Consider the following 13830-nt stretch of genomic DNA (forward strand, 5'->3'; position numbering starts at 1 on the left):
TTAGAGCAGTTTGGAAACAAACTTTTTGTTGAATCTTCTGCTGGATATGTGGAGTGCTTTGAAGCCTTCGTTGGAAACGGGAATATCTTCACATAAAAACTAGACAGAAGCCTTCTCAGAAACTACTTTGTGAAGTGTGCATTCATCTCACAGACTTGAACCTTTCTTTTGATATAGCAGTTTCAAAACACTCTTTTTGTAGAATCTGCAAGTGGATATTTGGAGTACTTGTAGCCCTGTGGTAGAAAAGGGAATATCTTCTGTAGAATCTGAAAGTTGATATGTTGTTCCCCTTGAGGCCTGTGGTGAAAAAGGAAATATCTTCACATAAAAACTAGACACAAGAATTCTCAGAAAATTCTTTGTGATGTGTGCATTCGAGTCACAGAGTTGAACTTTTGTTTTGATAGAGAAGTTTTGAAACACTCTTTTTGTAAAATCTGCAAGTGGATATTTAGTTCCCTTTGAGGCCTACGGTGAAAAAGGAAATATCTTCAGATAAAAACTAGACACAAGAATTCTCCGAAACTACTTTGTGATGTGTGTATTCAACTCAGAGAGTTGAACGTTCCTTTTGATAGAGCAGTTTTGAAATACTCTTTGTGTAGAATCTGCAAGGGGAAATTTTGTTCCGTTTGAGGCCTAGGTTGGAAAAGGAAATATCTTCACATAAAAACTGGGCAGAAGCATTCTCAGAAACAACTTTGTGATGTGTGCATTCAACTCAAAGAGTTGAACCTTTCTTTTGAAACTGCTCTTTTCATAGAGCAGTTTAGAAACATTCCTTTTGTAGAATCTGCAAGTGCATGTTTGGAGGTCTTTGAGGCATATGGTAGAAAAGGACACATCTTCACATAAAAACTAGACAGAAGCAGTGTCTGTAATTTCTTTGTGATGTGTGCATTCAACCCACAGAGTTGAACCTTTCTTTTGATACAGCAGTTTTGAAACACTCTTTTTGTGGAATCTGCTAGTGGATATTGTTTCCACTTGAGGCCTATGGTGGAAAACAAAATATCCTTACATAAAAACTAGACAGAAGCATTCTCAGAAACTTCTTTGTGACGTGTACATTCAACTCACAGAGTTGAACCTTTCATTTGACAGAGCAGTTTTGAAACACTCTTTTTGTAGAATCTGCATGTGGATATTTGGAGCGCTTTGAGGCCTATGGTGGAAAAGGAAATATTTTCACATAAAAAATAGGCACAAGCATTCTCGGGAACTTCTCTGTGATGTGTGCATTAAACTCACAGAGTTGCTCCTTTGTTTTGATAGAGCAGTTTTGAAACACTTTTTTGTTGAATCTGCTAGTGGATATTTGGTTGCTTTTGAGGCCTGTGTTGGAAAACGAAATATCCTCACATAAAAATTAGACAGAAGCATTCTCAGAAACTTCTCTGTGATGTGTGCATTCATGTCACAGAGTTCGACCTTTCTTTTCATAGAGCAATTTTTGAACACTGATTTTGTAGAGTCTGCAAGAGGATATTTTGTTTCCTTTGAGGCCTATGTTGGAAAACGAAATATATTCAAATAGAAACTAGACAGAAGCATTCTCTGAAACTACTTTGTTATGTGTGCATTCAACTCTCAGGGTTGAAACTTTCTTTTCATAGAGCAGTTTTGAAACACTCTTTTTGTAGAATCTGCAAGTGGATATTTGGAGCACTTTGAGGCCTTTGGTGGATAATGAAATATCTTCACAAAAAAACTAGACGGAAGCATTCTCAGAAACATCTCTGTTTTGTGTGCATTCAACTCACACAGTTGAACTTTCTTTTGATAGAGCAGTTTTGAAACACGCTTTTTGAGGAATCTGCAAGTGGATTTTTTTTCCTTTAAGGCCTATCGTGGAAAATGAAATATCCTTACATAAAAAATAGACAGAAGCATTCTCAAAAACTTCTTTTTGAAGTGTGCATTCAACTCACAGTGTTGAACCCTTCTTTTGATAGAGCAGTTTTGAAGCACTCTTTCTGTAAGATCTGCAAGTGGATATTTGGAGTGCTTTGAGGCTGCGGTGAAAAAGGAAATATCTTCACATAAAAACTAGACAGAAGCATTCTCTGAAACTACTTTGTGATGTGTGCATTCAACTCAAAGAGTTGAACCTTTCTTTTGATAGAGCAGTTTGGAAACACTCTCTTTTTATAATCTTCAAGTGGATATTTGGAACGCTAGAAGGCCTATGGTGGAAAAAGAAATGTCTTCAGATAAAAACTAGACAGAAGCATTCTCCGAAATTACTTTGTGATGTGTGCATTCAATCCACAGAGTTGAACCTTTCTATTCACAGAACAGTTTTGAAACACTCTTTTTGCAGAATATGCAAGTGGATATTTGGTTCCTTTTGAGGCATATGATGGAAAACGAAATATCTTCACAGGAAAACTAGACAGAAGCATTCTCAGAAACTTCTTTCTTATGTGTGCATTCAACTCAGAGCAGTTTTGAAACGCTCTTTTTCTAGAATCTGCAAGTGGAGACTTTGTTTCCTTTGAAGCCTATGTGGGAAAACGAAATATCTTCACATAAAAACTAGACAGAAGTATTCTCAGAAACTTCTTTGTGATGTGTGCATTCAACACACAGAGTTGAACCTTTCTTTTGACAGAGCAGTTTTGAAACACTCTTTTTGTATAATCTGCAAGTTGATATTTGGAGAACTTTGAGGCCTGTGTTCCAAAAGGTAATATCTTCAAATAAAAACTAGACAGAAGCATTCTCAGAAACTTCTTTGTGATGTGTGCATTCAACTCATAGACTTGAAACTTTCTTTTGATAGAGCAGTTTTAAAACAGTCTTCTTGTAGAATCTGCAAGTGGACATTTAGAGCGCTTGGAGGGCTGTCGTGGAAAAGGAAATATCTTCACATAAAAACTAGACACAAGCATTCTCAGAAACTTCTTTGTGATGTGTGCATTCAACTCACGGAGTTGAATGTTTCTTTTGATAAAGCAGTTTTGAAACACTGTTTTTGTAGAATCTGCAAGTGGATATTTGATTTCCTTTGAGGTTGATGTTGGAAAACGAAGTATCTTCACATAAAACTAGACAGAAGCATTCTCCGAAAATTATTTGTGATGTGCGAATAAAACTCACAGAGTTGTACCTTTCTTTTGATAGAGCAGTTTTGTAACAATCTTTTTGCAGAATATTCATGTGGATATTTGGTTCTCTTTGAGGCCTATAGTGAAAAGGGAAATATCTTCACATAAAAACTAGGCAGAAGCACTCTCGGAGATTTCTATGGTTGTGTGCACCCTATTCAACTCACAGAGTTGAACTTTTCTTTTGATAGAGGAGTTTTGAAACACTCTTTTTGTAGAATTTGCAAGGGGATATTTAGTTCCCTTTGTGGCCTATGTTGGAAAATGAAATATCTTCACATAAAAACTAGACGCAAGCATTCTTCGAAACTTCTTTGTGATGTGTGCATTCAACTCAGACTTGAACCTTTCTTTTGATAGAGCAGTTTTGAAAGACTCTTTTTGTAGAATCTGCAAGTGGATATTAGCGTTTGGAGGCCTATGGTGGAAAAGTTTATATCTTCACATAAAAACTAGACACAAGCATTCTCAGAAACTTCTTTGTGATGTGTGCTTTCAACTCACAGAGATGAACCTTTCTTTTGTTAGAGCAGTTTTCAAACACTCCTTTGTAGAATCTGCAAGTAGGTATTTTGTTTCCTTTGAGGCCTATAATGGAAAACGAAATATCTTCACATAAAAGCTAGACAGAAGCATTCTCAGAAACTTCTTTGTGATGTGTGCATTCAACTCACAGAGTTGAACCTTTTTTTTTGATAGAGCAGTTTTGAAACACTCTTTTTTTAGAATCTGAATGTGGATATTCGCACATTCACACCATCTGCTGTGGGATACGACAGTGCCACGGGTTGTCACATGGTCTCCACCTCGGATTCGCCCGTGTTCCTGTTTGCACAAGTCCTGTAAAGCGCGTTGGGCTGTCCGGAGCCCTAAGGCTTCTAGAAGCGGGACAGGCCGCTGATCTTTCAAAGGAGGAGGGAGGCAGGGGGCTGATGGATCAGTGAATTTGCACCTGACATTAGACCTTGAGACCTATGGGATCATTCTGTGCTGCAGTGAGGCCCTGCCTGCCTCAACAGATTTGGGGAGCCCATCCTATCTCACTCGGAGGGGGCCAAAATGGGATCTGAAGGGGAGTCCTGAGAACACAGCAGGCGTCCTGAAGCTCCCCCTCCCTCCCTCGGTGGAAGTCGGCTCAAGGAGGTCCTGAAGACAGGACTCCTGGGGGTTTGGCCCTGGGACAGGGCAAGACACCAGCCGTCCCCTCTCCCATGCCGCCCCAAACTGGAGCCCGGATCCAGTCGCCGCCACGGCTGCAGCAGGAGCCTCGCTGCCGCCGCGCAGCGGTGGCGTTATTTAAAGGGAACGCAGCCTGACTGCCAGGAGCGGAGAGCGAGTCGGCCTAGCCAATGCTCATGCGCGAGGCGCCAGCTGCTTCTCCGGTCACAGTGGTTCCCACGGTTGTCTTAGAAACTAGTCCTTGAGGCTTGGCAAAGCAGGAACCCTCCGCGGCAGTGCTTGGGTGTCGGGGATCTGAGGCCCTGGCCTGACCTCTCCACGGGGTCGACGGGAACGTCTCAGGATACCAGGAGTCGCAAAGGACCAACCAGGATGAGGAAACCCCAGGCGGAGTCTGGGAGAAACAGCACGGAATCCTAACCTCAGGCCTGCCCGGGCGGTGTTGGTTGGGGACAGTCTCGCCAAATGTCGTGCCGCCCTGATCTCGAAGAAAGGTCAGCCTGCGTGCTCCTGGGCTGCTCTCTAGCCCGAGGGTCGTTCTCGTCGAGAGCAGAACCCCGCAGCCTCAGGGGTTGCCTGGGGGTGTGTTCCAATGCCTCTGCTGTAGGAATCTGTGTGTGTGTCTGTGTCTGTGTCTGTGTGTGTGTGTCTGTGTGTGTGTGTCCCTCTCTCTTTTCTTTCTGTCTCTCAGTCTCTGTGTGTTTCTTTCCCTCTCTCTGTCGGTTTGTGTGTGTGTGCCGGTGTGCGTTTGTGTCTTTGTCCGAATGTGCCCTGTGCACCACAAAGCGGTTTCTCGCATGGCGGCCTGTCTTTGGTGAGCCTCTTTCTGCGTCTCTGCCTGGGTCATGAGTCCGGTTGTCAATCGTTTTCGCCGCCGCGGATCCGCTTTGGATGTGTGAAGGCCTGGCCCACGTGAGGAGATGCGTCTGTCCCGCAGCAATTGAAATCTCATCCCCATCCTCAGCGGTCTCTTTCCTAGGATCGAGATGAACACACTGCAGCCGAGGACAAGAGCCCCACAGGAGCTCTTTGTCCCGCAGTAGAGCAGCGGACCCACGTCAGAGAAGATGCTTGTATCTTTTCACGGCTCTTGTCTGAGAGATGAAGCCACACCACGATACGGTCTGCAAAGGAAGCAGGGAATGGGAGATGGCAACAATCCCTGTCACTGGAAAGCTGGCCTCTCTGGGCAAGCCACCATTTTGGAACCCCTCCTCTTATGCCCATGGGGGTGGCACGGTGCTGTACCCTGCCTGGGCTCCGGCCTCTGCTCTGTCCTCCCTCTCGCTCTGCCTTCCCTGTTTCTCAGGGGCCTGGATGCCTCTCGCTCTGGCCAAATGTCTTCAACAAAGATGACTTCCCAGTCCGTCAGGGAGACACTTCCTGGAGATCCGTGTCATGACTGTTTCTCTCTCCAAATGTTTTTCTGCTAGATTGGGCAGGTCTCATGACCCTGGAGCTCTTGGCTTCCATACATGTCTCAGGCAGGGAAGCTTCCTTCTTCCCCACGATTCCCCTCATGGGTGGGTGGATTGCCTAGAATGAGCTCTAGGAGAGCGTGACAGGCCTTGTCTTCCAGGACAGGTGGTGTCACATTTCCTCTGCAGTTCCTGTCTCATTCTTGAAGGACATCCTCTCCTCTGCTCCTAGGTGGACTGACTCCCATGATCTTCTGTCTGAAACAAATGTCAGGGAACCAAAGGGACTAGGGTGGGGCTGGGGCTGGGGCTGTGACTGTTTCAAAACTCCTCTGTGAAAAGGATGTTTCAACACTGTGAGTTGAATGCACGCATCACAAAGAAGTTTCTGAGAATGCTTCTGTCTAGTTTTTATGTGAAGATATTTCCTTTTCCAACATAGGACTCAAAGCGCTCCAAATATCCAAATGCAGAATCTACAATGAGACTGTTTCAAAACTGCTGTATCAAAAGGAAGGTTCAACTCTGTTAGTTGAATGCACACAACACAAAGAAGTTTCTGAGAATGCTTCTCTCTAGTTTTTATATGAAGATATTCCCGTTTCCAATGAAGGCCTCAAAGATTTCCAAATATCCACAAGCATATTCCACAAAAGAAGTGTTTCAAAACTGCTCTATCAAAAGAGAGGTTCAACTCTGTGAGTTGAATGCAAACATCACAAAGAAGCTTTTGAGAATACTTCTGCCTAGTTTTTATGTGAAGATACTTCCTTTTCCACCACAGGCCTCAAAGTGCTCCAAATGAACATTTACAGATTCTACAAAAAGACTGTTTCAAAACTGCTCTCTAAAAAGAAAGGTTCAACTCTGTGAGTTGAATGCACACATCACAAAGCAGTTTCTGAGCTTCTATCTAGTTTTTAAGTGAAGATATTCCCGTTTCCAATGAAGGCCTCAAAGAGCTCCAAATATCCACAAGCAGATCCTACAAAAGGAGTGTTTCAAGACTGCTCTATCAAAAGAAAGGATCAACTCTGTGAATTGAATGCACACATCACAAAGCAGTTCCTGAGAATGCTTCTCTCTAGTTTTTATGCAAAGATATTCCCTTTTCCACCATTAGCCTCAAATCGCTTCAAATATCCACTTGCAGATTCTACAAAAGACTATTTCAAAACTGCTCTGTGAAAAGGAAGGTTCATAACTGTCAGATGAATGTACACATCACAAAGAAGTTTCTGAGAATGCTTCTGTCTAGTTTTTATGTGAAGATATTCCCTTTTCCACCATAGGCCTCAAATCGCTCCAAATATCCACCTGCATATTCTACAAAAAGACTGTTCCAAAACTGCTCCCTCAAAAGGAAGAGTAAACTCTGTAAGTTGAATGCACATATCACAAAGAAGCTTTTGAGAATACTTCTGCCTAGTTTTTATGTGAAGATATTTCCTTTTCCATCACAGGCCTCAAAGTGCTCCAAATGAACACTGGCAGATTCTACAAAAAGAGTGTATCAAAACTACTCTATCAAAAGAAAGGTTCAACTCTGTCAGTTGAATGCACAAATCATAAAGCAGTTTCTGAGAATGCTTCTGTCTAGTTTTTATGTGAACATATTTCCTTTTCCACCATAGGCAGATTCTACAAAAAGAGTGTTTCAAAACTGCTCTGTCAAAAGAAAGGTTCAACTGTGTGAGTTGAATGCATACATCACAGAGCGGTTTCTTAGAATGCTTCTCTCATGTTTTTATGGGAAGATATTCCCGTTTCCAACGAAGGCTTCAAAGAGCTCCAAATGTCCACTAGCAGATACTACAAAAGGAGTGTTTCAAAACTACTCTATCAAAAGAAAGGATCAACTCTGTGAGTTCAATGCACACATCACAAAGACGTTTCTGAGAATACTGCTGTCTAGTTTTAAGGTGAAGATATTTCCTTTTCCACCATAGGCCTCAAAGCGCTCCAAATGACCAGTTGCAGATTGTACAAAAAGACTGTTTCAAAACTGCTCTCTCAAAAGCAAGGTTCATCTCTGTAATTTGAATGCACACATCACAAAGAAGTTTCTGAGAATGCTTCTGTCTACTTTTTATATGAAGATATATCCTTTTCCACCATAGGCCTCAAAGCGCTCCAAACTAACACTTGCAGATTCTAAAAAAATAAAGAGTGTTTCAAAACTGTTCTATCAAAAGAGTGGTTCAACTCTGCAATTGAATGGACCCATCGCAAAGAACTTTCTGAGAATGTTTCTGTCTAGTTTTATGTGAAGATATTCCCGTTTCCAACGAAGGCCTCAAAAATCCCTTAATATCCATTAGCAGATTCTACAAAAGGAGTGTTTCAAAACTGCAATATCAAAAGAAACGTTCAACTCTGAGAGTTGAATGCACACATCACAAAGAAGTTTCTGAGCATGCTTCCGTCTAGTTTTTATGTGAAGATCTTTCCTATTCCACCATAGGTCTCCAAGCGCTCCAAATGAACACTTGCAGATTCTACAAAAAGACTGTTTCAAAACTGCTCTTTCAAAAGAAAGGTTCAACTCTGTGAGTTGAATGCACACATCACAAAGAAGCTCCTGAGAATGCTTCTTTCGTGAAGATATTTCGCTTTCCCACTAGTGCTCAAAGGGAACAAATTATCCTCTGGCAGATTCTACAAAAAGAGTGTTTCAAAACTGCTCTATCAAAGAAAGGTACAACTCTGTGATTTTAATGCACACATCACAAAGCAGTTTCTCAGAATGCTTCTGTCAAGTTTTTATGTGAAGATATTTTCATTTTCACCATAGTCCTCAAAGGGAACCAAGTATCCAATTACAGATTCTGTAAAAGGAGTGTTTCAAGACTGCTCTATCAAAAGGAAGGTTCAACTCTGTGAGATGAAAGCACACATCACAAAGAGGTTTCTGAGAATGTTTCTTTCTTGTTTTTATGTGAAGATATCCCATTTCCAATGAAGGCCGTAAAGACCTCCAAATATCCACCAGCAGATTCTACAAAAGCAGTGCTTCAAAATTGGTCTTTCAAAAGAAAAGTTCAACTCTGTGAGTTGAATCCACACATCACAAAGCAGTTTCTGAGAATGCTTCAGTCTAGTTTTTGTTTGAAGATAAACCCGATCCAAACGAAGGCCTCAAAGAGCTCCAAATATCCACAAGCAGATTCTGCAAAAGGAGTGTTTCAAAACTGGTCTATCAAAAAAATGTTCAAATCTGTTAGTTGAATGCACATATCAAAAAGAAGTTTCTGGGAATGCTTCTGTCTAGTTTTTTGTGAAGATATCCCATTGCCAAGACAGGCCTCAAAGGGATCCAGATATCCACAAGCAGCTTCTACAAAAGGAATGTTTCATAACTGCTCTGTCAAAAGGAAGGTTCGACTCTGTGAGTTGAATGCACACATTTCAAAGAAGTTTGTAAGAATGCTTCTGTCTAGTATTGATGTGAAGATATTTCCTTTTCCACCATAGGCCTCAAAGCACATCAAATGAATACTTCCAGATTCTACAAAAAGAGTGTTTCAAAACTGCTCTATCAAAAGGAAGGTTCAACTCTGTAAGTTGAATGCACGCAGCACAAAGAAGTTTCTGAGAATGCTTCTGTCTAGTTTTTATGTGAAGATATTTCCTTCTCCACCACAGGCCGCAAAGCACTCCAAATGAACAATTGCACAATCTACAAAAAGAGTGTTTCAAAACTGCTCTATCAAAAAAAAGGTCCAACTCTGCGAGTTGAATGCACACATCACAAAGAAGTTTCTGAGAATTCCTCTGTCTAGTTTTTAATGTGACAATATTTTCTTTTTCACCATAGGCCACAAATCGCTCCAAATATCCACTTGGGGATTCTACAAAAAGACTTTTTCAAAACCGCTCTCTCAAAAGGAAGGTTCAACTCTGTGATTTCAATGAACACATCACAGAGAAGTTTGTGAGAATGCTTCTGTCTAGTTTTTAAGTGAAGATCTCCTGTTTAGAACAAAGGCTTCAAAATGCTCCGAATATCCACAACCAGATTCTATAAAAGTTGTGTTTCAAAACTGCTCTATCAAAAGAAATGTTCAACTCTGTTAGTTGAATGAATACATCACAAAGACGTTTCTGAGAATGCTTCTTTTTAGTTTTTATGTGAAGATATTTCCTTTTCCTCCATAGGCCTCAAATCACTCCAAGTATCCAATTGCAGACTCTACAAAAAGACTGTTTCAAAACTGCTATCTCAAAAGCAAGGTTAAACTCTGTGAGTTGAATGCACACATCACAAAGAAGTTTCTGAGAATGCTTCTGTCTAGTTTTTATGCTAAGATATTTCCTTTTCCACCATAGGACTCAAAGCGCTCCAAATGAACACTTGCAGATTATACAAAAAGATTGTTTCAAAACTGCTCTCTCAAAAGAAAGGTTCAACTCTGTGAGTTGAATGCACACATCACAAAGCAGTTTCTGAGAATGCTTCTGTCTAGTTTTTATGTGAAGATATTGCTGTTTCCAACGAAGTTCTCAAAGAGCTCCATATATCCACAAGCAGGTTCTAAAAAAGGAGTCTTTCAAAATTGCTCTATCAAAAGAAAAGTTCATCTCTGAGAGTTGAATGCACACATCACAAAGAAGTTTGTGAGCATGCTTATGTCTAGTTTTCATGTGAAGATATTTCCTATTCCACCATAGGCCTCCAAGCACTCCAAATGAATACTTGCAGATTCTACAAAAATACTGCTTCAAAACTGCTCTATCAAAAGTAAGCTTCAGCTCTGCGAGTTGAATGCACACATCACAGATAGCTTTCTGATAATGCTTCTGTCTAGTTTTTATGAGAAGATATTCCCCTTTCCAATGAAGGCCACAAAAATCTCCAAATATCCATTTGCAGATTCTATAAAAAGACTGTTTCAAAACTGCTCTATCAAAAGAAAGGTTCAATTCTGTGAGTCGAATGCATACATCACAAAGGAGTTTCTAGAATGTTTCTGTCTAGTTTTTATGTGAAGATAGTTCTTTTTCCACCACAGGCCTCAAATCACTCGAAATATCCACTTGCAGATTCTACAAAACGACTGTTTCAAAACTGCTCTTTCAAAAGAAAGGTTCAACTCTGTGAGTTGAATACACACATCACAAAGAAGTTTCTGAGAGTGCTTCTGTCTAGTTTTTATGTGAAGATATTTCCTTTTCAACCATTGGCCTAAAATCACTGCAAATATCCACATGCAGATTCTACAAAAAGACTGTTTCAAAACTGCTCTCTCAAAAGCAAGTTTCAATTCTATGAGTTGAATGCACACATCACAAAGAAGTTTCTGTGAATGCTTATGTCTAGTTTTTATGTGAAGATATTTCCTTTTCCACCATAGCCCTCAATATGCTCCAAATATCCACTTGCAGATTCTACAAAAAGAGTTTCAAAACTGCTCTATCTATAGAAATGTTAAACTCTGCAAGTTTAGTGCACACATCACAAAGAAGTTTCGGAGAATGCCTCTGTCTAGTTTTATTGTGAAGATATTTCCTTTTCCACCACAGGCCTCAAATAGCTCCAAATATCCACTTGCAGATACTACAAAAAGACTGTTTCAAAGCTGTTCTCTAAAACGAAGGTTCAACTCCATGAGTTGAATGTACACACCACAAAGAAGTTTCTGAGAATGTTTTTATCTAGTTTTTATGTGAAGATATTTGCTTTCCCACCATAGGCCTCAAAGTGCTCCAAATGTCCACTTGCAGATTCTACAAAAAGAGTTTTTCACAACTGCTCAATCCGGAGAAAGCTTCAACTCTGTGAGATGAAAGCACACATCACAAAGCAGATTCTGAGAATGCTTCTGTCTACTTTTTATGTGAAGATATCCCATTTCCAACGAAGGCCTCAAAGAGCTCCAAATATCCACAAGAAGATTCTACAAAAGGAGTGTTTCAAAACTGCTCTATCAAAAGAAAGGTTCAGCTCTGTGAGTTGAAGGCACAAATCCAAAGATGTTGCCGAAAATGTTTCTCTCCAGTTTTTACGTGAAGGAATTTCCCTTTTCACCATAGGCCTCAACGGCAACAAAATATCCACTTGCAGATTGTGCAAAAGAGTGTTCCAAAACTTCTCTATCAAAAGAAAGCTTCAACTCTTTGAGTTTAATGTACACATCACAAAGAAGTTTCTGAGAATGCTTCTGTCTAGATTTTATGAGAAGATATTTCCTTTTCCACCATAGCCCTCCAAGCGCTCCAAATATCCTCTTGCAGATTCTACAAAAAGTGTGTTTCAAAACTGCCCTATCAAAAGAAAGATTCAATTCTGTGAGTTGAATGCACACATCACAAAGAAGTTTCTGAGAATGCTTGTGTCTAGTTGCTATATGAAGATATTTCGTTTTCCAACAAAGTCTCCCAAGGTAACAAATATCCCTTGAAAATTCTACAAAAAGAGTGTTTCAAAACGGCTCTATCATAACAAAACTTCAACTCTGTGATTTGAATGCACACATGACAAAAAAGTTTCGGAGAATGCTTCTGTCTAGTTTTCATGTGAAGATATTTCATTTTCCAACAACGTCCTCAAAGAAAATCAAATATCCACTTGCAGATTCTACAAAAAGAGTTTTTCAAAAATGTTCTATCATATTAAAAGTTCAACTCTGTGAGGTGAATGCATGCATCCCAAAGAAGTTTCAGAGAATGCTTCTGTCTAGTTTTTATGTGAAGATATTTCCTTTTCCACCATAGGCCTCAAAGCGCTCCAAATATCCACTTGCCGATTCTACAAAAAGACTGTTCCAAAACTGCTCTCTCAAAAGCAAGGTTCAACTGTGTGAGTTGAATGCACACATCACAAAGAAGTTTTTGAGAACGCTTCTGTCTAGGTTTTATGTGAAGATATTTCCTTTTCCACCGTAGGCCTCAATGCGCTCCAAATGAACACTTGCAGATGCTACAAAAAGACTGTTTCAAAAATGCTCTCTCTAAAGAAATGTTCAAATCTGTGAGTTGAATGCACACATCACAAAGCAGTTTCTGATAATGCTTCAGTCTAGTTTTTATGTGAAGATAAACCCGTTTCCAATGAAGGCCTCAAAGAGCTCCAAATATCCACAAGAAGATTCTACAAAAGGAGTGTTTCAAAACTGCTCTATCAAAATAAATGTTCAACTCTTTTAGGTGAATGCGCACATCACAAGTTTGTGAGAATGCTTCTGCCTAGTTTTTATGTGAAGATAGTTCCTTTTCCACCATTGGCCTCAAATCGCTCTAAATATTCACTTGCAGATTCTACAAAACGACTGTTTCAAAACTGCCCTTTCAAGATAAAGGTTCAACTCTGTGAGTTGAATGCACACATCATAAAGAAGTTTCTAGGAATGCTTCTGTCTGGTTTTTATGTGAAGATATTTCCTTTTCCACCATAGGCATCAAAACGCTCCAAATATCCAGTTGCAGATTCTACAAAAAGACTGTTTCAAAACTGCTCTCTCAAAAGCAAGTTTCAATTCTGTGCGTTGGATGCCCACTTCACAAAGAAGTTTCTGAGAATGCTTCTGTCTACTTTTTATGTGAAGATATTTCCTTTTCCACCATAGGCCTCAAAGCGCTCAAAATGAAAACTTGCAGATTCTACAAAGAGACTGTTTCAAAACTGCTCTCTCAAAAGAAAGGTACAAGTGTGTGAGTTGAAAGCACACATCACAACGCAGATTCTGAGAATGCTTCAGTCTAGTTTTTATGTGAAGATACACCTGTTTCCAACAAACGCCTCAAAGAGCTCCAAATATCCACAAGCAGATTCTACAAAAGGAGTGTTTCAAAACTGGTCTATCAAAATAAAGGTTCAACTCTGATAGTTGGAAGCACACATCACTCAGCAGTTTCTGAGAATCCTTGTGTCTAGTTTTTATGTGAAGATATTTCCTTTTCCACCATAGTCCTCAATGCGCTCCAAATATCCACTTGAAGATTCTACAAAAAGAGTTTTACAAAACTGCTCTAACAATAGAAATGTTCAACTCTGTAAGTTTAATGCACACATCACAAGGAAGTTTTGGGGAATCCTACTGTCTAGTTTTATTTTGAAGATATTTCCTTTTCCACCACAGGCTTCAAAGTGCTCCAAATATCCTCATGCAGATTCTACAAAA

General features: G+C 40.1%; 1 pseudogene; it reads right to left on the minus strand.

Annotated features, from left to right (window-relative positions):
* Nucleotides 1-4630: 4630 nt before the first annotated feature.
* The window catches only part of LOC129397880 (protein FAM27D1-like), a 35359-nt pseudogene continuing 26159 nt past the window's right edge, over nt 4631-13830 (minus strand).

The sequence above is a fragment of the Pan paniscus genome, chromosome 4 (genome assembly GCF_029289425.2).
Source record: "Pan paniscus chromosome 4, NHGRI_mPanPan1-v2.0_pri, whole genome shotgun sequence".
Lineage (NCBI taxonomy): Eukaryota > Metazoa > Chordata > Mammalia > Primates > Hominidae > Pan > Pan paniscus.